Source organism: Agelaius phoeniceus, chromosome 6, assembly GCF_051311805.1.
Source record: "Agelaius phoeniceus isolate bAgePho1 chromosome 6, bAgePho1.hap1, whole genome shotgun sequence".
Classification (NCBI taxonomy): Eukaryota; Metazoa; Chordata; class Aves; order Passeriformes; family Icteridae; genus Agelaius; species Agelaius phoeniceus.
In genome coordinates, this window is record NC_135270.1 from 45,337,777 (window position 1) to 45,362,411 (window position 24,635).

The following is a 24,635-nucleotide window of genomic DNA, read 5'->3' on the forward strand; positions in this document are numbered from 1 at the left end:
TGAGGGGATTTAACCTAATACCATCTTAAAGATATCAAGGCAGTGTGTATGAAATACCCTGGCACTTTCTACTGAATTCTGACATATTTGGAAGTTTATTTTTTCATTGGATATATATTCATGACTCAGCTATCTGTATTGGGAACTGAACTGGAAACATAATGTGATAAAAACTCTCTTGTGAGAGATCTTGCATCTATTTGTTCTTATAAAATGTAATAGCTGTAAACACACTGAAACCAAAACCAGTGACAACCAGCCAACAAAAAATCTCTGAAACCCAGAGATAAATTTCAGTTTGAATGATTAATTTATTATAAGGGAAAAATACAAATGGAAATAAGAACAAAGATAATGTCTCTATTAGGGAAGACAGTGCATAGTTCTTTGGAACATGCTGAATGAAGTCTGCCTCGCAAATCCCCTAGAGTCAGTAAAATAAATATGTGTACATAGAGCGAAAATGTAGACCTGCCACCTCATCGACAGTTTCATAGCTGTATGAATCTCAAGAAAGTTGTATTAGAGTCCAGACATGTTTAATTTAGTTGGTGGATTTTTCCTCATTGACTTCACTGGTGCCAAGGTCTTATGAGAATTGTATTCACAATATTTTCTAATGCTTACAATACTAGTTAAAAACATATGTCTTTTTCACTTCAAAATAGAAAACTGATTTGACTTCTTGGAGAGGTTTGAGTGATCCAGCCTCATTATATTGCCTTGGTTTGGTCACTTGTTTATAGTACAAGTGTCAAGCCAGTCTAATGATCATCTACAAACAACAGCTGCAATGAACAGAAATCCAGAAATATTGCTTGTTATATTGAAGCTGTGAAATGAAAGGAAACCAGCAAATATTAAGAGCTTTTAAAGACAGTTTGTTGTTTAGGGCCTGTCTCAACATAAGCTCTAAAGTTCTTGATGGATAGAAAGCTAATTTAGGCAACATATTGTATCTTGAATTAAAAAAAATATTCTTTACTATGCCCTCATCCCACGAGGTGAAGAACTCAACCATTTTGTTTACTGATGACATTGTATAAATAATGAACAGCACATCACTGAAGTAAAATCTTTCAAATAGCTGTAACTAATTCAGTAGATGACATTTACAAAAAAAAACCTGATTAAAATAATTATAGTCTAACTTTATTTCTTGAGAAACAATTCCAGCATGTAAAGAAAAAGTTTTTATTTCTACTATTTTCAAAAGTATTTAGTGGATAATATTTCAGCTCATGCTAGGCATTTTTAATCTATTATTCATCAGAATCACAATATCTGTTACAGCTATTTTGCTATAATTTTTTTCTCTAATCTCACTAGAATAAACACTGCTATTATCATGAGTCACTTGAGCTTAAAAATGTCTCTGTGGACAAAGGCCTTTTGATCCTTAGACCTTTGCAACTTCAAAATTTACTGCAAATGTGATTTGGATAACAATGTTTTTAGACAACAGTTGGTAATGAAAAAGTGAATTTTTTAATGCACATGTGAATTTCACTTCATCTGGTGTGGGAGATCTGATAGAAATTTGGACCGTGATGTATCCTTATGTCCATGATTAATGAACTGTTAATCCTGAAGATACAAGACTGATAATAAAAAATACCATTGGGGAAAAAAAAATATTTTACCGACTCCTTTTCCCATCTATCAGATGGCAACAGATGCAAAATGGATTTTTCCCAGCTAGCTCAGTCTCTGTAATTTAGTGCATACCTGCTTGGCCACCACTTCACAGATAACACATTCTTTACCTAGGATTTTCATCTAAGCTAGCACATGCAATACACAGTAAAGAAGCTCATCATTTGACTGATGAGTTAGAATTCCAGACCCAGTAGTAATTAACTTTATTGTGATTTCAGGTGTCTGTGCTCTTTACAAAAACCTACGATACAGTTTGCTGGATTTTTTTCAGTGAGTTACCTTACATGGAATGCCCCTGTTAGACATACAAAGAGGAAGTGTTGGATCCCTACAGAAATGTTTCTTCTTAACAAATCAGAAAACTGATTTGTTTCTTTTACCTGTTTTTTTGGGGTTTTTTTACAGTGGACTTCAGCCTGCAAGTTCAGCACCTTTTCATCAGCTGACAAGTTAATTAAAAAAACCACCCAAACAACAACATGACGTGAATAAATCATTTAAATGAAAGTAGCCCATAGTCAATCTTTCCACTGTGTAATGGCATAGCAAGTCAATAATAGTTTAATTGGATTGCTGAATTATCTTTTATACTAAAGACACTAACCTTTCCTAAATAAATGGAAAACTAAACTGTTGCATATGAAGTTTTTCTTCAAATCTCTCACTTTATTTCTTTGAAATATAGTATGCGAGTTTAAAATACAAATAATGGGGGCAGGAACTATAAATGTGTTTTATTACATAATAACAAAAAATTGTTAGGCCCTTTTTCACTGTAGGTAGGTTACAGATGTTTTTGCTTTATGCTTGTAGAAAAGCAGGTGGGAGGTACATATTCATAGTAGAAAAAGAAAAGATCATTCCAAATATTATGGGAGACCTGGACAAGAATGTAAGAGGGAACCAAGGAAAGTCACATGAAGCAGGAGTTGTTTTCTGCTGTTGTTTGAAGTGCTTACAGAGCTTGCTGAAGTGCAGATGATGTTCCCTGGCTTTGATACGCGATCTCCTGAGCAGCCGCTGGAGCTCAGTGGCCTCGTGTGCCTGGCCCAGGTCCTGCTGAGCCGAGCAGCGCCTCCACCTGGAACTGCATCACTCCTACTGTGGCAAAAGCTCACTGCAGAGAAAGGGAATGAAGGCACTAGGGGGGCAGAAAACCTGGGTTTGATCCTCAGATTTAGCACCCATGAGAAGGGGGAGGAAGGAAGGAATTCTTTATCTTGGTTTCCACTTCTACTGTTTATCAAATGCATAAACTCTTAGAACAAGAACTTTTTTTGATTGGAGGAGCACAGACTGTCATTGGCTGAATTCTTTCAGATTTTTTTTGTAACAAATAACAAAAATCTATTGCTAATCTACCATATATTGCTAATACTATGCAATAGGTATGTAAAATACATCCAATTAGAAAATATGAATTTCTGAATTTTTTGCTTATGTCTCCATGTTTGTACAACTATATCTTAAGGTAGCACAAAATAATGATGATCTTAAATGTTTTTAACCTTCTTTTTTTCCATTTTTTACTTCTTTTTATTATCAGCTGTAGTATGATTTTTTGTCAATGCCATGTTTGTAATCAGAGAGAAGGATAGTCAGTAAGAAAAATATGTTTTAGCTTAGTAGTGTGTGCCTAAATGTATATATGTACATATATATATAATTGATATTAAAATAAGTTTAATGGAAATACAAATAATTATAAAACATGACAATTAAAAAAAGTCTAGGTTCAATACATCAGCAGACTGTGCCTCGAGGTTCATGTAGACATGAGCAAGTTGCCTCCATCTTCTATTCCATAATGTTTCTCAAGAAAGGCCAGAAAAAATGACAGCATGCACAATTGCAGGCTGAATGAAATGATTTATTCAGGTTAACAATGTAGAAATAAAATCAAATCAGAGGTCAGACCAATAAAAGGACCAGCTTTCATAAGAAGTCAGATCTACCTATGCTTTTCTATGAGCAAAATTGATAGCTTTTCAATATTGTATCCTGAAAATGTGTCACTGAGTGACATGGCTTTTCACCTTTAAATCTGAGGTGAAAATAAGGAGGTCTGTCTTTCATTAATTTTGCAAATATATTTTGGATCTTTTTCTATGTTTTGGCTGGCTGAACTTTCCTAAATTCCAGAAGGAAAGCTCCCTTTCCTGTCTTCTGCCATAAATAACATCTTTTTCTTAATGTATTTCACTATTCAGAACAGTTTCTAAGCCTGTTCACAAAGCTGTCAGGGCAAATGAATCGCTCTCCCCTGATGTTTGTTATTAACAGATTGTATACTGATAGGATAATAACCTCTTTCTTCATACATGAAAGGCATTCTTGTGAGCTGGATTACAACTTGAGATATAAAAGACGTGCTCTGTGGATAACTTCCAGGCTACTTTGCACCACATTGCTCTCCCATAATTTTCTGTTTGTTATCTTGAACGAGTGACAGTAACCACCGATCAGAAACTGAAATTTATGTGAAATGAGTACCACATGTATGATGTTTACTTCAGTCTGGCCAAAGCAGGGACAGATCATTATAGCCCACAGAACTATGTGTTTTAGACAGTGTATGCAATTTGATATCAAGTGCCATAATTTGAATATGCAATTTAAAAAAAGAGACTGGTTTGAAAAATAAACCTCTTGTCATATCATGTGTTAGTTTCCAGCAAGGTTTTGGGGTGGTTTTGTCAAACAAGTACTTATTTGTTTGTTTTAATATGTTAAAATGATCATTTGTCTTCTTTGGTGGATAACTGTACATGTTTTTAGTGTATGTAAGCTATTGGTACTTGATTGAAGATTTGAAGGAGAGTGGCAAAGGTTTTGCTAATAAAAAAATAAACTCCCTAAGATCATTAGAAAGGGCAAGTGAAGATGTGAATGACAAATAGCTTCAGCTAAAAGTGAGGTATTTCACTACCACAAGACCATTCATTACAAGCTGGAAAGGACCAAAATTCAGAGTTCATTTGCACTTCTGCAATACCACTGAAATATTAAGTACAAGACAGAGTGTGTCCCTTCATTCCTGTAAATTGTTAGTCTTGTGTTGAGATTTATAAAACCTTGATTTGAGTACCTAGAGGGAATATTTAAATTAAGAACTTAAATTCCTTTTGCAGTCAGTCTAACACAATAGACAATTCACCCCAAACTTGAATTACAGATTTAGAGTGTCCATTTCTCTAAAATAACTGGAGTTTTATGGCATTTGGACTCAGTTAAAGTGACCAAAATTATGCATGGACCCCTTCCTGAGCTAAATACCTGTTGCTGTTGCCTTAGTCAGTTGAAGGACCAGAAATCAAAATTTGAGACAGCATACAGTAAAAAAAAAGGTGTGAAGGCTGATCATACTTTTTCTAACATTTCTTAAGGGGAATACTAATAACTAACTGAAAATGTTTCAAATATATGAAACTTATGGGTTTGTTAATTTTTGTGTTAGTTCTTTGAATGTTGCAACACTAGAATACTTCAGTAAAAATAGAAATATTTATAAATATGCTGTCCCAGAGCATATTGAGAATTGTAATACAATTATTTGAATTTCCATTTCCATTCTGTGTTAGCTTGAATAAAATATTACCTGTGATATATTTTGGTTTTTGCAATACAATTCCAGATATAATATAGTTCACATTAAAGCAAAGAAATTTTTCCATCACATATATTTTTTTAAGACAAACTCCAGTAAATCCAAAGATGAGGTTTTTTTATATGTTTTCAGGATATATTCTGAACCTGTTGGAAGTTCAGCTGGAAAATATCACAAATTTGATATCTTATTAGTCTCCTGATGTCATGTCTCTGTCAATTATGGGATGTGAATGCAAACCTGAGGGATTTTTGCTCTGTGCTCCATTACTCATTAAAAACATCATCCTATGACACAGGCTCCTATTGATTCTTGCTGTTCTTCTCTGAAATTCAGCTTTGGCTGACAAAATGTTTGAATTCCAATTTCAGCAATTTAAGAAAACAATAAGGATTAGATTTTGTTGTCTTGTTATATGTTGTTTTGCAGCTGTAAATTTGGAACACTGAATGTATATTCTGATGGGTTCCAGTTCAGTAGCTTTCTTATATTAACCTTGATATAAATTGAATATGTGATTAACTGACTTCTTGAATGCAGCAATACAGAAAGTTTGCCTTAATCATTTATACAGACTATATTCTTCACTGATACATCAAAATAGAAGTCCATTAACATCAATGAAAATTTTCACAGAATTTTCCTCATAGGTTTATTTTTAAATTAGGTGTTTTCATTTCAGGTATGCATATGCACACAGATACACCATATATATATATATATATATATATATATATAAAATACACATATATTTTTATGCATCTGCATATATATATATTCATATAAATATAAAATACAGTAATTTCACTGAAAACTTGAAAAATAACACATAATTTCAGATATATTTCTCTTTCATTTACCTCTCAGAGTATGATGTGATTTTATATGAAGTACAAACCCAGAAGTCTTCATCTGCTTGCTTTGACCTGTCAAATGATAATATTTAGATAATATTTACTTGCTTATAGTTTTCTCTCAGTGACCTTAATGTTTTTGTGAGCAGTTTCAAGACTGCATGTGCATGAAAAAGATTCTATATTAAAATAAACAAAAAAACAAGAATAAAAAATTCCTTTACGTTTCACTGGTTGTTAAAGATGTTCTTCCTTGAGGAGAAAAAATCTTCAAAAGCACATACCCAAGTATATGCTTCAAAGTTCTAATTTAGCTCTTTTCACATTTGCTCCCAGAAGGGTAGAGATTGATGTATAAATTATTCTACTTTCTCCTGAGGTTTCAAAATTATGACCAAATAATTAATCCAAAACTGTCTGCGCATAATTCTTCATTTTTTTAATGGGGGACATTCAGTTTGGGAGACCATTCTGTAGTCCAATTTCAGCTACAGCTGAAAGACAGCCACAGTCTAATCTATAGCTCCCATTTTCATAATTTTCCCACAAATTTTTTAAATTTTTATTTTGAGAAAGATTTTAATGGGTAGCCAGGTTCATTGTCTCTGCTGTATAAAGCATCAATATCTTCCTTACTGAAGATTTCATAAATACGATCCATGTATAAGATATGCATTTTGTTGTTTGATAATTCATGTAGTAAAATCATTTTTGAGGGCTGGATTAATGGATGGATGAATCTGAAAGGAGAATTTGGGTTTTGCTTTTAAAATCATCAACATAAAATTATAAAAAAAGCTGACAACATGTGTCAGAGGAAGAAGCATAAACAGCTAGAAAGAAGAGTCCTCATTTCCTTTAATAAAGATTGACTCTCTCTCACTCTCTGCATACTCAGAGATGATGAAACTAAGATTTCCTTCAACACAGATTTCCTCCTTTAGCTCAATTGTGAAACTCATACAAAGAAACTGATGAGGAGCTAGGTGGAAGTCTTAGCGTTACAAAAAGGAATCTTTATAGGGATGTGAAGAGTGTAAGTACTATGTGAGTCATCCACTACATCTGTGACTTAACCAAGGTCATCTTATATTAAGAAAATTATCACTATGCCAACAACATTCCCATAGATAGATAGTTTTCAAGAGACCGAATCAGCACTGGCAGTGCACGTGACATGAGGAAACTTTATGCAGCCTGATAAACTATGTCTTGTTAAGCATATTTTCAGAACTCCATAACGCACTGAACTTCCCTAAATAGTGATTGCCTGTCACAGAGGAATAAAATCTGCACTGTAGAGTAGAAGAGGCTGCTTTGTCACACCAACAATTGCAGCAACTAATAAATCAAACAATTCTGACAAGTCTTCCAGCATAGGGTGTGGACAGAGTTAACAGTGCAAGGGGATAGGACAGCCCCTACATAGAGTTTACTCTGAATTACTTGCCCTGAAGGTCTTACTACACAAAACACACTGCTTCAAGCAACAATTCAAATTACATTAAGCCTGAACCGTGCTCACAGTGAATCATGAGGGCTGGGCAATATCATTTGCATGTAGAAGCCAAACAGTTGGAGTCACACCCTGTTTTCCTGCACTCGCCACTCCTCTAGGCAAAGACAATGTGGTAATGTGATGTCTGCATAAAATTCTTGGTTGCTCCACAGGCAAGGTTTATTTCAGTTAAAGTCCTTCTCCTGGGTGTCGTGATCATTTATGCATAGCCAGGGGACAAGTTCATATATAATTACATATCTTAAGTCCACAGTGATAGCTGCACATCAAATTCCAACTGAATGCAGATCTGAGCATTTGCTCTTAAAAGTCAAGATTACTTTGACAGGATTTGAGACATCAAATGAGCTATCTTAACATTTTTTAGATTTACAAGCAGAAAGGCATTTTAGCCAACCAAGTCTGTCCTCATGGATAATTTACAGTTCACAATTTAAAAATTTGCGTCTGCTACAAGAATCTTTTTTTATTATATTATGAATATAAGCAGAGGATAAAAGGTTTTGTTATTTACCAAAACAAGAGGGCCAAATACAAGTTAGAAAGGTTCAAGTCCTAAGGGTTCAGTCCTGAAGGCCCAAAGTGTTAGTTATTTGAAAGGACAAAAATTATACAATACTTTTGAGAGTTTTTTCTGATCATTAAAAATAATTCCCTTTGTCATAACTGCCTAAAAAACCCACATGTATCACTCTTCATACTAATAAATTATGATTTTTAAATAGGTGCGCATATATTGTTTCAAACCTATCTCTCTTCAGACGTGCAAAAGCTGCCTCCTTCTTACAGAGCATTTGTTTAAAATCAGTCTGGCTTGCATGGATTATATGTTAACTTTACAAAGAAAAAATCAATCTCCAACATGTCTAAAATACCTAATCTCAAAATTTCAACCCAAACAATAATTAATTTTCACCCCGAAAGTGTGAAGAAAAAAAGAAGAAATAATGAGTCCTAATTAGAATTTAATTCTTATCACTGTAAACATGTAAGACTTCATTTACTGTCAGTGGAGTTCTGCTATGTGCAGAAATTAGGAGTCCAGCTCAGTGCATCTCCATCTGAACATTCTTATGTATTGGAAGAATTGTCCCCTAAATATTCTTCATTTTTCTCAACTCCGTTTCAGTGAAGTTTTCATATTTTGAGTTTCTGTAACCCTTGACCACAGGCTGCTAACCTCTCCCTCAAGCTAGCCCATTCTTTCCCTTGTCCCACCCCATGTCTTCACATTTTTCTGGCAGAGATCCCAGGTACAGGGAAATATTCTGCCAAATCCAAGTTCAGAGCGAGGACACATCTCAGTTTCCAAAGAAGAAGAACATTTCACAGAGGAGAGTATTACATATGAGGAACTTCATCTTTACAAAAACAAAGATGCTTGCATATGATTAGTTACAGTAATAAGTCTTTCCAATTCAAACCACCTGCTTTGGAGGATCCATGTAAATAATTTCTAAATCCTTACACCACTTCAGGTTCTTAAGGGAAAAAAAAAGAAATGGGAGAAAATCATGTTCCTGTTGTCATTCTTGTTTCTATACTAACCAAATTGTTCAACAATATCTCATGAAATAAAACACTGTGGTTTTAGAGATAAATTATTTAATACTCTAAAATCTGCATAAGCAACACCCACATCAGTATTAAATGCCCACACTTTGATTTAGCCAACTAGATTTGTCAGGTTTATGTCCTTTTCACATTGTAGTAACAATGTTTGGTGTGACAGATTTTCTTCAGCCATGTTTTCTCTCAGGTTTCTTTATAAAGATCAGTTCCCCTTGTTTAAAAAATGCTAAATATACAGACATGGTGGAATGAAGTTTTATTGCAATGAATATCACTATTATTTACATAGAAACACTCTTCCTTCATGCCTTAAACCAATTAATCAGAAATAGTGCAATGCAACAATTATGTTTTATATTCTTGCCAGTAATGACAGCCTATGCAGATAACGCATTTGTGACTAGTTACAGGCTGCATTTAAACCTGTGTGTGCCTGCTTAATCCTCTTCTGCCTAAAGTGTCCCACTGCTGAGAGGCTAAAGATAGAGCCTTACTGAGCTGAACAATATGATGTGCTGGAGCAGGTGGAAACAAGGATTAGATGAGTTTCAGCAACCCTGTGAAAGGCCCAGATTTGAGGCATGTCCAGGCAATATCTGCAAAAGAAGATTTTATTTCCCTTCTTTTCAGAGAATCCATGGAAAACCCCGGCTACTGGTGGAGCTGAATTTACCAGACCACCATGGAATTTTTAAAGTATGAATCAGCATGTTGTGGCATCCACTTGCTTGGTTTCCTCTGCTTCTTTTCAGCTTTCCTCTGTTGATGCTTGAAATATCAGTTCTAGTACAAGCAAACCATCTCCTGAGAGACTCAGAAAGGACTGGTACTAGAGAGCCCAAAGAGATCAGCAGTTATCCCAAGTATTGCACATAGACTGACCTTACCCTAAACCCCAGAATCCTCTTTCCCTTGTGCTCTAGTTGCTGATGTGGCTCAGAATACATATGATCTTTCTGCCTTGTGGACAATAATGTAGTGGGAATGAATCAGACCTAATAAGCATTTCTGAAAAAAATGTTCTGCCTTGCACTAGCCTGAGCTGGATTCCTTCTCTACCCTTTTAAGTCATTGCAAACATGTTAAAGTCCAGTTATTTCAAGTTTAATATTGAGCAAGCTCCCTGCCTGATATTTAGAGCTGGTATTTATTCTGTGTTGAAGGATAGGCAGCTACATGATGCAGATGCTCGTTTGGACTTTTTAAATGCATTACATTATTTGGGACTTTTGCCACAAGCTGCTGTTTTGACTGGATACAGGATCATTGAGAGAGAGAAAGAAACTGCCACACCTAGTGCTTCTGAATGAATAGTTAGATGTCTTGTACCCTTTTGAAGAGATAAACATTTAATTCTCCTGGTGTCATTTCCTTGTTGAGTCATTCCCCTGTTGCTGAGACAGCTTCTTTTACCTTTGAACTGCCTAGCCTACATAGTTTCTTGATAGATGTGGTGTGCAAAATGCAAGAGAAAGAGGAAGCATGCCACCCCAATGTCTTCATATGCACAAGGATAGAAGGAACATGCTGATCAATGCACTATTCATCTGCTATAGACTGGTGACAGGCATCTGAGGGTTGGATGAGGGCAGATTTATCTGTCTCCAAATCATTCTTCATGACTGCTCCTAGGTCAGCAATCATGAAAGGAAATGTAGTCTGGATTTCTGAACCAAGAGTAAAGATTCTAAGCCCTGCTTGCTGTGGCACTCAAACTTCCCAGGGAATAGTGACACCCCAAGAAATGTAGATGGTTTCTTCAGAGGAATGCAATGGTGCTGTTCAGTGTTGAGAGGGATCTGTTTTCTCTTTGCTCTTTCAAGAATAGCTTTAGTATCAGATTTCTCACCCTAAAAAATGTGTTTTCTCTGTTTTTTTCCTAAGTAAATATTTTTTTCCTACATAAATAAATGTTCATGCTTTTGATATATTTTTTATATATTTTCAGGTACAAGGATGGACACAGAGGGGATTAAAAGGCAGAAAACAACTGCTTACCTCATATAGCTCTACAGGGTAGGTACTAGAGCTGTCATCAGAAAATGCCATTTCCTCCTTTTCCTTCAGCATGCTGGAAATGGAATCAGTAATTTTCAAAACATATTCTGCATCCAAAATCATAATTTGTAGGCATTATATTGTATGTTTGAATTCCAGTGAAGCATTATAGTTCTGAAAGCCTGTTGTCAAACCATGACAACAAATGCCCATTTTCTTCCAGAGTGGTTAGGGCTCCCAGCTGCTGTGGCTTAGTGGACTCTCATGATGTAAATTGCTGTGCAAACCTCGAGTTTGATAGGACTAGGAGTTCAAAGGAGAGGATGGTCATAGGGTTTCCGTCTCCATTTTGTCAAAAACTCTGGAAATCACGGGAATACAAATTCAACCAGGACTTAACAATGACCTTTGTGGTTTTACACAGCTCTGATCTTTAAAAATTCCTTAACTACTCCTTACTTTTTTGCCTTTCCCATCCATATTTCTTACTTCTAAATAAGTATGCAACAAGACTCAGAATTCTGATTTTAAGAACACAGATTCTAAGCAGAAGCCCCACCTTATTTCTGATTATTGTAAAAGAGACTTCCAAACCAGAAATACATTGTTAGTAGTAGAAAAGCAAACACATTCTGGAGACCTGTTACTTTACTTACATCTAACTGCTTCAAAGATGACCAGGAGTTAGGTCTAGGTGACCATTTATCACCCTTGGTCTTGATACAGGAACCATAGGTAAACTAGGTAAGGACTACTGAGGAGGAAACTAGAGTGCAGGACAGCATACACATTTTGTCTGAACAGGGAGATGACAGTCATAGAGCAAGATTTGAAGTTCCAGCTTTCAGGCAGTACCTTCTATACTCCCCCTTATATTTTTTTTTCCTTCCTAAAAGACAAAAATGAGGAAGGCCATTGTTAAGGAAGTCATAGGAAAAGAAAAAAAACCTTCTTTCAAGATGTCTAAAAGAACAGATATTTGGTTTACAGAGCAGAATTTCTGGCAATTCTTGTTTACTTTTGAGTATGTATCATTTAACCACAGTGAGAGGGTGGTGACTCACATACAGTGGGATTCTTCCAACCAGACTTCATGAGAAATACCAGAACTTCTGTCAGGCTTGCAATATAAACATACTAAAACTTTTCTGAACACCCATGAGTCTAATAATTGTACTTTGACTAATACTTTATTAGTATCTGATCTTTATTATCAGCATCTGTGACAAACATAATCTTCATCCTTTCCAGGTTAAAAATAATATAAGTAGATATATCCTTTTGTTTCTGGTATAATGAATTTGCAAGTCTAACATTTAAAAATTAATTCCTGTGATTCTATTTTAGGCTGTGAATTATGGACAATTTGTAATCAGTTGCAAAAGATTAAACCCTAGGCATAGCTAATGGGGATGTTTTAATAGTGCAGATGGCAAAACAGCCTGTGAAAGCAGGTCTGGTGGGCATTCTGCAAAAGCTAATTCAGTCAAAATTTATCCAAGATGACATAATGTACAATTGCTACACTGGGAAAGTCTATTAAAATTTCACACGTTTAAATCTCTCCCTTCTCTTTTAATTAGAATTTTCCAAGATAAAATAGAAGATGTGTACCTCTCTGAACCCAGCAGGAAAGGTCAAGGATAAACAGCATGATGCATGAAGCTCCTTTGTGCCCAACATGTTCAGGTTAGAAAGAATGTGTTAAAATGATTGTGTAGAAAAGACATGTCTGGGAATGAATTTTCATTGTGAAGCAACAGTGGCAGTGAGATGTTCTGCCTGCACATGCACACCCACCCACTCCGCCTGTTACATTATTCAGTGTGTGTGCTGCTTTCCTAAGCACTGCAAGGGAAGTGAATTCCTCTTTTTCTCAGGACTAAGTATTCATTTTCCAAAAGACTTCAAAGTTTTAACCTCATTTACCACTGAATTTTCCAGGGAATTCAAATTATATTCTTGAAAGAATCCATAGAGAAGATTACTCTGGATTCTCATTCTGATGCAAAGTCACGTTTATGGATGTTATTGTACTGAAAAATCAAGAAGCAATCCCTTTTTATTATAATATAAAGTCAAGGTAATTTTTTTCCTTTTTTCTTTTTTTTTTTTTTCTTTCTGGCCCTGTGAATGCTGTATTCCTTGCCATGAAAGGAGATAGCTTGACAAGGGAATTGGGAAGTGTGTTCAGAAAACTCTTTTGAAAACTGCTCTGGAAGAAAATGCAGTGACTGTAGTGGAAAACATGGGCTTCAGCTTTTTAATTGTGAGAAGGCAACCCAAGTTTAGTACTTCCTATATAACCTCTGCTGTTGTAATTGCATTATCCAAGAGACCTTGGCCTACTTATGGACAGCAATTTTTGAGTGAATTTTCCATATATGTAAATGCTTGCTGGGTTAGGCTGCGCAGGGATGGCAACTTTACGAACAAGATATCTATGCATCTCAAGACTCCTGAACAATTAAGCAAGGTTTGTAAATAACTGTTAGATCTGAGCACTTAAATTGCATATGAAGTGTCTCTGGCCTCCTATATTTCTCAGAGAAAAGTATTATATGACATTGCTGCATTTGATTATCTACTGAACATACATACTGAACATACATATTCCAAGGCCCAAAGATTCTTACATTGGCGGTAAGAAACCACAAGATATTTTATGTAGGACTCATTCATGCATTTTTATCTGTAAAAGAAGTAACACTTTTTAGGAGTTCTATAGAGCAAAATCATCCTAGTCAATAATCAACCCCAAAGACTAGAACAGGGTTCAGAACACACCATATCATTTTTCTGATGAATGAGACTAGATCTTTTTCTTTTTCTTTTTTTTTTTTTTATTTTTAACATTTTAGTAAAAAGTACCTAGCATACCATAACACATAAAAAAAAAGGAAAAATATTTTATGATTTCATGTTTAATATAAAATCTTTCTGGGATGGTTTCAGAATAGTACAACTAAAATCCGAAAGGTCAAATATTTTATGCTATTTCTTTGATTAAAACTTCATTGCACTGTGCAGCTGAAACAGTGCACATGTGTCTACAAACTTACCTTCTCCTATCCAAATTCAATCACTACAAAATTTCCATTAAAAGCAATATACTTAATAGGCATTATGTAATCAAAGGGTACCAGCTGTGGTATTTAAAATAGCAGCTCCATATTTAAGTAAGATGACAGACTTATTTTCTATCTTTTTAAAGACTGTGTTCCATTTATTGTAAATGTTTTACAGTTACTAAGCTGTTAAATTGCCAATACAGAAGTTACCTTTAGCTAAAGGTCTTCATGCTAAAAATTAAAATGAACTATTCACAAATTCATCAGGTTAAACTTGATAAAATTCAGTATTATTGTAACTTCAACAGGAAAAATCTATTCAAAACTACAGAAATATTATTGTTACTTGAAGAAATAGTAAGATGTTGGTTTAAAAACATATTATTTCAGAAAAATATTATGCCCTTGTCAGTGAAGTTTTACAGCATATTTCGTCACTGTAATTTAACCACTAGAAGTTTGCTTTGGATTGCAGTAAAAAAAAAAAAAATTACTATTTTCCTATGACTGCTAGTTTGTTTATTAGTAACAAGAGTTTTACTTGACCAGATACAAAATCATTCAGTTCACTCCAACCTTTTCCACATATCTGTTAGAAAACTGAGACCAAAGAGGGCATAATATGCATTTTAGTTGAGAACTCCACTGTCAATTGAGAATGTAATTTCCATTTCCTTCTTCAGCCAATTGTTTCTGTTAGGTTCTATCCTTTAATTTTGTGCTTGTAGTAAAATCAGAGATCATCCTGTTTGGTAACTTTCCTTGCTTTGCATGAACTTGTAGAATCACAGTCAAAGCTGTAGAATGTGCAGCACAGAAAGGATAACAAAGAGTGGGGAATATCCTGTCTTTATGGGCATGTTCTACCCATCAATCTGTCAGGCTGAAAAATTTCTACAGCTGTGTGAATAATTCACAGTGAATCATTCTGCAATGATCTAATTTTTTCTGCTCATGAGAGACTTCTTACCATTACTAATATTTTTATTAGATATCTACTTTAAGCTATCCAATTAATTATTATTCCTTAATTTTTATAGCTTGGTCATGAAAATCTCTCATCTTGTACCAAATGCAGATTAGCCATCAGTCAGTAGTCTTACTCACCCTGAATATTGGCTTTCTGTGGGAGCCTAAGTGTAGTGAACAAAAGAGCCATTCAAACATGTCAAAATCTGTCCCATGTTGATTTTCTATTTAACTGTTAGATGTGACTGGTCAATTAATTTGCACAAAATTGCTACCAATCTCTGATCGGCTGTCTGTGATAACACTGCCAGAAGTGAATGTTCATTTTGCATAAATGTTAAATGCAGTTTTCACAAAGTCCAGCCAGCTAAACCTATTCACAAAAACTGCTGCACAGAATGAACATTTAGAGAATTGTGGTGGCTTTATATAAAGAATATAAAGGAAGCATAAGCTTGGTTCATGTAAACTGGCTTTAAAATGGGAAAGCATATCTGAAGAGATACAGTTCTACCTCAATTTCTCATGGTGAAATTGTTACAGTTGTTAAGTTGTAACACTCATTTACTGCTTTGTTTTAAAAATAAGCTTCCAAAAATAAAATAAATAAATTAAAACCATGACATCCCTACTAATGCAGTACATAATTGCTATATTTAGGAAGAATTAAGCACACAATATTTTGAAGTGATTTATGTTGTTGAAGGTCGTATAAAGCCAGTGAAAGATTAGGAAAGAAAATCCTTGAAAAAGAACACAAGAGGGTTTTCTCACACATCTGAAGCTTGGACCTATTTTCTCAATCTGCTCCAGAAGTATCAAAACCTCATCCAAGTTTTATATGCCAGAGAAGGATTCAGATGAAATCTGGCAAAATTTTGCTCTGCATTTTTCAAGTTCAGTCAAGCTTGAAGTTCCAAACAGTTTTCATGACAGAACTTTTTTTTATGATGACAATAAATGTTAAAACTGTTCCAATAATGTTTGCTTTTAATAAAATCAATATCTTCTGTAGAGATACACATAGTTAATGTTTCTCTTAAGCAAACCATTTATCTTAAGAAATTCATAACATCTTGGATTGTTTTCTTTGTTCCTTTGTTGGCACTTAAACTATCATGGAAAATGGTTGGCAAAAGCTGATTTAGATAGTGAAATAGAAATAGAAACAGAAATAGAAATAGAAATAGAAGTAGAAAGAGAAGAGAAGAGAAGAGAAGAGAAGAGAAGAGAAGAGAAGAGAAGAGAAGAGAAGAGAAAGCTTCAAAAAACACAATCATGAATAAAAATGAAATTTCTCTGGTCAGATCCGGTTTCTTTGCATTGGCCAATCTGAACAAGTATTTGGTAGAATTAAATCCCTTTTCCTCATCAATGTATTCATTTCTATTGATTAACATCCCTCAAGGGTTCACTAGTTTCAGAACAGGTTTTCTAACAAAGTGACTGAATAAAAATCACACATAAAACATTCTAAATATGTCATGATATTACTGAAAACAGAAAGACATACACACTTGCCAAGTTCCAAACTAGAATGCTCCAGATACAGGTTAACTGGAATTTTGCTTTTTGAAACGGGATTCAATTTACCCAGGTCTCCTAGAAAATAGCATCCAGTTATGAAGCATTTGTCATTCAAACACTGGCTTGTCTCACAGGCTGGAATGCATCAAGAGGAAACAAGGAAATTGGATGGATATTCAGTGACTTGGTAGGTCATTCCACCAAACAGAGACTGCTTTATCTGTTACCATTTATTTCAAAACTGTAACTTTTTTTTCTTTTTGAATTACATTATATTTATGCAAGACACACAATATTTTCCTGATATTATAATCTGTAGGACTTTTGTTATGCTTGCTTTTCTGCTTGTTTTCTGAGGGTTTTATAACAACAGTCTGGACTATAACTGTAAATTATTAATATATTTCAATTTGGTGCAGATACTGGCATAGAAAAGATGACTGTTAAATTCTTTAAAGATTAGCTGTAACATGGTCATGCATGAACACAGTGGTCTGCAAGGCCAGGTTCTAGCAAGCCAGATTATACTGTAAAAAAAAAGTGTAAAAGGGAACAAGGCACTTTTGCAATTTTAATAGACTCATCTGAAAACATTAAAACTGCACGTCTGTGATTTTAATCTCAGACAAACAGAGACACATTTGCCTTATACAGCTTTAGGTAAAATAGTGTTTATCTACAAGACTCAGGAGTGCTCCTCAGCTCCAGGGTTTGAGTCCTAAATCATTCCTTAATCATGTCCCAGCCTGGTCCTGGGATGAGATCAGCTCTGAGATCACTTCTCTTCCTGCATGCTTTCCATGGAAAGGAAATTTTGGCTTTTAAACTGACTGAAGTTACCACAGATGACTGCTATAACTGAAGGAAGAATAAGTAGCTGATATATGCATACCACTAGATAACCCACAAGCTGATCTCTTGCCTTTCTTCTAAAAGGGGAGCATCCACAGACATCATATTCCATGTTTGTTTAGGTTAGCAACAAAAAAGTCTCAAAAGTTTTATCATTATCTGAAAAGCTCAGTGCACCACCATTTGTTCAAGCAGGGGTGATATTTAAAGAAAGGTATAGTACACAATGACTAATAGTTTGTGAAATTCATCCCAATACCTGTGGTTTCTTTTCTGATCATGGGTAAGTTTAGTTAATTACCAAATCAATTAATAAAGAGTCTTTTTAGCCACCTTCTGAGCTATAAAAACTTTAGATATCTACCTTCTTTTACATTCTTACTAATGTGAATCTAATCTTTATCTGAATCATACTAAGGCACATTTGTACAATTTTTTTTCCCATGACATGGAAGTGAGCAGCAATAGTGTGATTTATGCCATTTGGTATTTTATTTTCAAAAAATTGTATTACCACAAATTCCTTATGATCTGCAAAAGAAAGGTATTAAGAAAATACCTCAAGTAGTCTTTCCTGTGTGTTTGTATCTTTCGTCTTGTCTCTTCCAAATGTATTTACAATCATTTTGTGCTCCCTATTTCATGAACATTTTTTGACACTTGTGTGGCAGAGCAACACATTATTGATTACAAAGCAACCTAATTTAACTTGATTAATTTTATTTCAGAACAATTAAAGAAGTATGTAAGAGCTATGAATATTAAATTATAGTGAAATGGAAATTTCTTTAATAATCAATTTTATTAAAGTTATGTTCAATAGTCAACTGAATAAATTTAGCATTTATATTTAGCAGAACAAATCTTGTATGTGTTCTGATTGCTATTCAGTTACTTAAGGTGCATTTCCTCAGGGCAGGGGGTGGAGTTTGATGTTTGATCTGGTTTTGTTATATTAATTTCATAAAAATTTGAATAAGGATGAACTTCTGCTTTGTCTGTCAGAGGCTGCTGGCTATTTCAGGTCCCAGATCCTCACCAGAAAAGGGAGTCTCCATAAATAACAGGGATAAATCCACTCCACTGAAATCATTTGGAACATTTGTTATTCCTCCATTGTGAGACACAATTCAGTCACACATATCAAAAAATATCAACTGATTTTTTTTACAGTTCCACTTTATTACTGCCAATTACCTATTTCATTATTTATTCCTGGATGCAGGAGAATCTAAAAATAAAGAATAGATTTTATTTGACTTATCTCCACAACCCCAGAGAGAACAATACAGATGATAAGGTGAGGTTGTCCATTGAGTCCACTGGTGTGGGATGGAGAATGCCTGCCCAAGGAGACAGATGCAGACGTGCTAAGGAGCATAATCCTAGGAACAGCCTGCAGCAATCTCCCCTTGTGCTGCAGCAATGTGGGCTCTGAGAAAGATTCTGAGGTCTCAGACATGGTAGAGGCTGAAGGATGATAAATCTCTTTTATTTATAAAGGACTGCTTGGAGAACCTGCAGAGGCAGCTGGCAAAATGTGAAAAATGCTGGCAAAAAGTGAAGCAGGGTAGATATTGCTCAGAAGCTTCTGGTTAAGTCATGCCTGAGCAGGGGTGGATGCAGTGCCACAAAGAAGAAAGGACAAGTAAGAACCCTTGGCAGTGTCCTGCATAAAGCCACGGGTTTGGGTTCCCCCACATTCAATACATATTGAGCCACTGGTTCAAGCCCAGCAGGGATATGGTTTTATGATCCATAAGGACAGTGTGAATGAGTGAAACTGGCTTGATTAAAGGGGATCTCATTGGAGTATTCAGCTACCTAGAGGGGGATTGCAGGAGATGTTGAGACAGGCAATTCTTTCTGCAAGCTGTGTATTGAAACAAGGGAAATTCTGATCAGGTACAAGTGGGGAAAAAAAAATCCCAAGAAGCATGCCCAGAAATGCTGTAGTCTCTTCCACCCTGAATATATTCAAAACTCGGTAAGACCCAGAACATTCAGGTCTAACTTTGAAGTTAGTCTTATGCCCCTCATCAGGGTATGGATTAGAGATCTCTGGAGGGCCCTGCCAGCCCAAATCATTCTGTGGTTCAGCACCAAGTGGTGGTAATTGGGCCAGGAGTTCCCTTATGCCACCTCTCTGAAAGCAGATGGGAAAATCAGCAAATAACTTTCTTCAAACCAAGTGGCATTGTAAAGATTCTTTGTTATTATATGCAAAAGAAAAAAGCTGAGCCTGCACAATAATGCAGTTCTACTTACTAAAACAATAAGATCATTAGATGTGTTTAGTGTTTGACAGACTGCTACTTTTAAGAAAATCAGATTTATTTTTTCCAACGGGCATATTAAAGATATTGTGAAATTGCTAGTTGGAAAACTGGTACTCCCTCAAGACTTTTTTCCAGAATACTGCCAGGGATTTAACTTATGAATTGTTGGTATCTGGCACTCAGTTTGCCAGATTTGACACTCTAAAAGACACCTTCTTTCCAACATCCATTTAAAAACTTTAGGAAATCATAGAGAAACAAAAAGAAAAAGAATGCTATATTATATATAAACAACTGTTTAAAGCTCTGAACCACCATCCACAGTAAAGATCCAACTCATTCAGATACAATCATTTATTAGAATACTCAACAAAAGTTTAAAGTAGGGTGAAAATATGGATTAAATTGTATATTGTGTATACAATGGGGTAATAGAATATTAAATTTCTATTCAATACAATATACATTTTAATGATAAATATTTACAACAAACTTGATTATTAGAGATCCTTTAAATATTGGGGTATCTCTGAAAATTTACAGGTCTTGCAGGCAAACTTCTCAGCTGTTTTTGAAAATTTTGGTAAATCAAAAACATTGGTAGTATTTTCCCTCTGAAAAGATCACATTTTTTCATTTTGAATTGAAAAATAAAACAATCCACAAGCCAAATAAATGCTACCACTTCCTTTCAGACTTAAAGGGTTTTTTTAACATGTTTTTCCAAGGAGAAATAAACCCCTATAATTCTAGTTTTCTTGATATTTTAGATGACAAAATATTAATAGCATGCCAGTGAGAAGTTAGTCTATTTTATGGGCTATCAACTCTGTCCATTTCATGGACGCAGAAGTCAAGGAAGAGGACAGCTTTAACTTCAAGGTTGAGCAAATAAAATAAGTTTTCAATCAAGCAATTTAAACTTCACTCGTCCTAATAGAGTAGTTGGCAGAAAGAATGTGAACCACTTAAAAATTTCTTCCTGCCAGTCTCCCTCACTCAGAATCTCTGGTGTATGAAGCCAAACTTTAGCTATTGGCTGTGTGCGTTGAATTGGCCAATGGATAAAGCATTCTAAAAAAATAAGTTTGACCTGATTTTGACTAGTGTGTGAGATCTCTGCTTTCAAACTTGTCATTCATTTGGCAATTGTTGGCATCTAGTCCAACTATCAGCATCACAAATAATTATTGTCAATAATTATGAATTAGGGATCTTAAGTTATTTTAGAAAATTTTTGTCTTGCATTCCACTGAGCAGCAATGTTCTTTATATATTTGTTTTAGTCAGGAGCCTTTCAAAGGCAAAAATATCTAATAATAACTAATTACCACATAAAGGAAATGACAGTATGTAGCATAGCTGCTATTTATATCTTTGAAATCACTACTTTAAAATATCACTTTAAAATGCCTGTAAAACCTTCCTCTATGATGTCAGTCTTAAATCTTCATTCACTATAATTCTATCATCTATTTCTCTCCAAGGAGTTTATTTGCACTCCTCAAAAATATATCAATATTATTATTACATATGTTAAAGTACTGCCTGGAGCATGAACCAAGATTTGGGCTTCACAGCCTTATATTCTCCGAAAGCACCAATAAACAAGAGTTCCTTTACTAGAAATTTTCACAGATTAGAGAAATAAATGTTGAAGAGAAAGGTAATATTATCATATTTGGGGAAGAAAAAAAGGATTTGCTGCAGATCACACCAGAAGAATGAAATACAAACCTTTGCAGTCTTCAGAAATCATCCAAGTTCTCCTAATCTATTTTATTACCTCTAAATTTAAAGCAAACCACATGGTAGGATCTTTAGTTCTCATTACCCTCAAGCCAAGGGACAGACTTGTGTGTTCATATAGATCACTGTGTGATTACACAGAAAAAGCAAGGATAGGGCATTCATATCAGATATATTTGGCAGCTTTTCATGTTCACTTTAAAATAGCAGTGTCCACTCTTCCTCAAACTGCTCACCTCTGTATTAATTGCCTGTGTGATTTTTGAACCTGAGTGAACCTCAACCCTCCCTTCTGGCCTTGAACAGCAAACACAAGTGTAGAATGCATTTATCTAAATCAAAACACACAGGACCTCTCTCTCTGACTGGGCCTCACAAGTTTAGTCCTGAAGGCAGCTACCAAACCACTTGCAGAAGACAAAGGTACTGGTGAACTGATGATAGTAGTTTTTATCTGGTATGTACAAAAGTAGATCCATCTCTACTATGTAGGAAATGGCTGAGTTTCCCTCACCCTTCAGTGATGGGTTATGCTGCAAGGCAGGTGGTGCCTTCAAGTCACATTGCCTCTGGAGACAAGCTCCATCATGGTCCTGCCTTTCTCTGGCACAATGCTGCTGGAAGCACCACCACTGCTTCTGAAAGATGTAATTAGGAGATGAAACTTTTCCCACAGACAGCTGCCAACTCATCCCCCACCACACAGTATCTTACAGTGTGACATTTCAGTACCACCTTTCTTCACATTTCTTCCAGTAGCCAAATAACTGAAGCAAGTTTAATGAGTTATCCAACAATAAAAATTATTTTTATTTTCATAGCAGTCCAAATTTAAAAGTGTTTTTCTAATCAGTTATTTCAGAAATGGTGGACAAACATTCATAGTTACAACACAGTGCTCTGATACCAGGATGAGATTCATCATATGCTGGACTCTCCTGTATTGAACTCTAAAAACAATTAAAAGAAAGCATAAAATTTGAGGAGATTTCTTCTTCTTATCATTTACTCTCTCCAAGTTCCCCATGGTATTATCATAATTCCCTGTGTCAAAGTAGGTCAAAACTTCTCAGACAATTATACAAACCATTTTTAGAAACTGTAGAGCCGGCCAGTCATAAAGGGAGCACAATATGAAAGAAAATAAGAAAATTTATAAAAGGTACATATTTCTTGCAGTACAGTTCACACCTAAGACAGTTTCTTTATATTCATCCTTGCAGGAGGTGGATCTGTGCATCCTAAAACTGATAGGAACTGTGCATTTCTACTCTAACCCACGAAACAGAGCTGGATACAGGGTTTCAAGCATACTTATTATTAAAAATAACTGCAGATTGTACATTATTGTATTTTATCTCTTTCAAGGTTCAAGATAAATTTTGGGGAAATTTCTTAGTTCTTATGTGCATTCATAGGAGTTCTTGAACTGTAAACTTCACCTGTCAAAATAATATGCATCAGGATATGTCTAGCAATGCTTAGATCTGGAGAATTAGCCAATCTTATAAAAGGGAAAACATTAAAAAAAATTAAAAGAAGTTCAAATATTTTTTTTCCTTCTGAGAATTTGAAAAATTTTTTTAAGCCTTCTGGGAGATTGGCACCATGAGGGTTTTGTTTTCCTTCATTTCACTTTGCCTGTGTTATGAACTACTGCTTTTATTACAGAATCTTGGCAGTCACCTACTTCTAGCAGCTTTTGCTGCTCTGTAATAAGGGATTTTCCCTAAGGGATACCACTTTCAGCTGGTTAATATTTTCTCAAGAGTTGTTTATCTAGGGAGACTAGAAAAGTACTTGTTCCTAAATGCTGTAAAGATCAGTTGGAGAGCAAATCAAAGTGTTTCAAGATTCATTCAGCAGGCTTCATATGCTGCTTACATGATTTATTTCTTTTGGTTTCTAATCAACAGGCAGGGAAGAGAAGCTATTATTTCAGTTGATAATTGCTACATTATCCTAATGTGCCCAAGAAGTGGGTACATATTAAAATAACCTTTGTAGCACTTGTTTCAAGTTCTTGCTATTTTTATACAAGAAGGTTGCTAAAAAATGAGTTCATGGTATCTTCTTCAGGAAAAAAATTTACATGATGTCCTTGCACACAAGAGGGATGTCACTTCAGGAAAAAGAGGCTGACATTACCTTAGTTCCTGTGGAATAATAGAGTCAAGCTATTCAAGGTCTACCAAGGACAAGAAATTTAATTACAGAACTCCAGACAACTACACAGTACTGTAGGAATTCAAAGGTATCAGGAATAGGGCAGAGCATGATGATATATTAGCCTTTTCATTGTCTTGTAAGAGAGATAATTTACATTTCCATAAGCACAATACAGGATAAAGTATAAAAATTTCAGTATTAATTTCTTAAATCTCCATTCACTTCTCTTTCCTCTGTTGGTGGATCTTAATGGATTAATCTGATTCCAGTGTCCCCACCAGAATTTGCACCACCTGCCAAACATAAAAGTCACATCTCTTCTTTAGTTTGACTACACAGTTTTCTTTGCTGCCCACTGTTCTCATAAACTCCATATAGCTGTTTGAGACAGTTTGAAAAAGATTAGGATCCTTCTACTTTCAAGATATTTAACTACTGGTGATATAAACTGTTGAGCTTTAATCCTTCCCCAGGCAAAGTACAGAGGATCATTTCTACCTAGTCCTTTCCACTACTCAGCAAGGCCTTTGATAACACATCTTGACAAATATGTGTCATTTTAAAGATGAGACCATATATTTTCCAAGGCTATATAGGACAAATGACTGCATACATTTCTTCTTTGTTTTTCTGTGTTCCTAGGCAACATGCTGAGGACACAATATAATCTGAGAATTCACATTTATCTTTCTCCCATTCATCCATGACGTAAGGCACTTACTGTCCACTTTGTTATTTCTAAGATATTAAAAATGTAGTAAGATAACAGAGCATTAATCTACATATATTCAGTTTGCTCTCTTGGGTAGC

At 35.0% G+C, this 24,635-nt stretch overlaps 2 long non-coding RNA genes across 3 annotated transcripts in view; one reads left to right on the top strand and one right to left on the bottom strand.

The window, feature by feature from the left end:
* LOC143694402 (uncharacterized) overlaps positions 1–11,190 on the top strand; it is a 149,250-nt gene extending 138,060 nt beyond the window's left edge. The window contains exon 3 of the long non-coding RNA XR_013182866.1: positions 11,160–11,190. This is a non-coding gene — a long non-coding RNA (uncharacterized LOC143694402). The remainder of the gene's footprint in view (positions 1–11,159) is intronic.
* Positions 2,359–23,276, bottom strand: LOC143694401 (uncharacterized). Of its 2 annotated transcripts, XR_013182865.1 has the most exons (6): positions 22,171–23,276; positions 13,807–13,901; positions 11,866–12,098; positions 11,210–11,282; positions 6,127–6,192; positions 2,359–2,776 (listed from the first exon to the last, which is right to left on the bottom strand). It is a non-coding gene; the product is annotated as an uncharacterized LOC143694401 (long non-coding RNA). The 2 variants fall into 2 exon arrangements; XR_013182864.1 differs by lacking the exon at positions 22,171–23,276 and having other exon boundaries at positions 13,807–13,966.
* Between the last annotated feature and the right edge of the window lie 1,359 nt (positions 23,277–24,635).